At 33.4% G+C, this 1,657-nt stretch overlaps 1 protein-coding gene across 1 annotated transcript in view; it reads left to right on the forward strand.

The window, feature by feature from the left end:
- The window catches only part of LOC118749786 (cysteine desulfurase, mitochondrial), a 47,889-nt gene that overhangs the window by 1,093 nt on the left and 45,139 nt on the right, over nucleotides 1–1,657 (forward strand). The gene's annotated exons all lie outside the window — the stretch shown is intronic.

Consider the following 1,657-nt stretch of genomic DNA (forward strand, 5'->3'; position numbering starts at 1 on the left):
CACTTAGGGATTATAACCCTCAGGCAGTAGAATTCTCCTTTCTGTGTTGCCAAAGAAGGGGGGCTGAACACCTTTTGCAGAGAACACCTTTCTACGTAGGCGGCCTTCGGCCGCACTTAGAGATTATAACCCTCAGGCAGTAGAATTCTCCTTTCTGTTTTGCGAAGAAAAGGAGCTGAATACCTTTTACAGAGAACACCTTTGTATATTTTTAATGCTTACAGGGTTATATCCTATTTTCTTTTGTCTCTCATTCTTTTGCATATTTTGGAGTTTGACAGCTGAACTACGCCATTTAATTTGCATATGCAACAAAAGTCAGACGCATGATTTAGAAGGTGTTTTTATTTAATAAATTGTGATTAATTGGTTAATATTAAAGTTATAAAGAAAGTTATAGCTCATCGAGTAAAGTGTAAAGTGAAGGAGAATATAAAAATATATTGCTGATGTAGCTGCTTTAAGGAGAATAGGAGTGATAAATTTACGCTAATTTCCGAATTTTACAAAAAAGGGCATATTTCAAACCCAATTTGTAAATAAATTAGTGACCCAAAATTACAATAGTGGATGTTAAAATAATGGGTAGACCCTTGGCTACAAGTGTGTGCAATTTTTTTTTGGATCGGGTCACCCCTTTGGACGCAATACCCCGAAATAGGTGGGCCACTTACTAAACAGTACCCAATTAGAATTTTAACACCTAATAGCTTTTAAATATAAGCCTATGAAGAGAGCAGTAAATTTATGAACGCCACCTCCACCCTTCAATCCATTTGCACAGTTTGGGCTATTTTTATTACCTCCCTTTTATTAGCTCGGGATGTAACTATGTAATATTGATGCGCCTAAAAGATGCAGCGATTTCTATTCTCAAGTTACATACCTGATGACAGTACGAATGGAAATTTTAATAGCGAGGTTTTAGTTTTATAAACTATAATTTTATCTTCTTCTTTAATGTATTTATTTAATGTTTATAATTTTTTATAAAAGTCTAGCACATTACATAACCAGTACCAAATACATAGATCCACATTTCAAACCTCGTACAAAAATTATAAAAATATAACAAACTTTAACCATTGCACACAAAAAATTATAACTTATTATTCATTTTTTATTGTGCACTTTCTTCCATATAAAGTATGTTCGACAATTTCTTTTTTATAGAAGAAAATTCCTAGCACAGCCAGCAAAAAAAAAAATTAAAAATCAACGTGATTTTCTAGCGTCTTGATATTTGCACTTTAATTTATTAAACTTTAAAAAGGTTAAAATATTTGTTTGTTAATGTTTGTTGAATTTTTATTTATATGGAGGTGGTTATGTAATGTGCTAAACATTCTGAAACCATCGTAGTCCGATTTTCGTAAAATACGATCACTGAATCTGAATTTCTAGGAACATAAGGCACTCGAAGTGTATGCTTCGTTCGTAGCTATTCGGATTCAGTGATAACATCTTCGTAGATTTCACGAAAATTCGGACTATTACGGATTCAGTGATAGGCCTGATTAAATAAACAAAAGAAAAATAGCCAAAACTGGCCAAAATGTCACTTAACTTAATCAGCTGATCACAAGGGTACACCCCCTTCGCCCGCCACGCCTTTTACCATCGCATATATAGGAAAGTTTCCCCAATGATAACTTAT

Source organism: Rhagoletis pomonella, unplaced genomic scaffold (assembly GCF_013731165.1).
Source record: "Rhagoletis pomonella isolate Grant_MI unplaced genomic scaffold, Rhpom_1.0 Rhpom_scaffold_00048, whole genome shotgun sequence".
In the NCBI taxonomy this organism is placed as follows: domain Eukaryota; kingdom Metazoa; phylum Arthropoda; class Insecta; order Diptera; family Tephritidae; genus Rhagoletis; species Rhagoletis pomonella.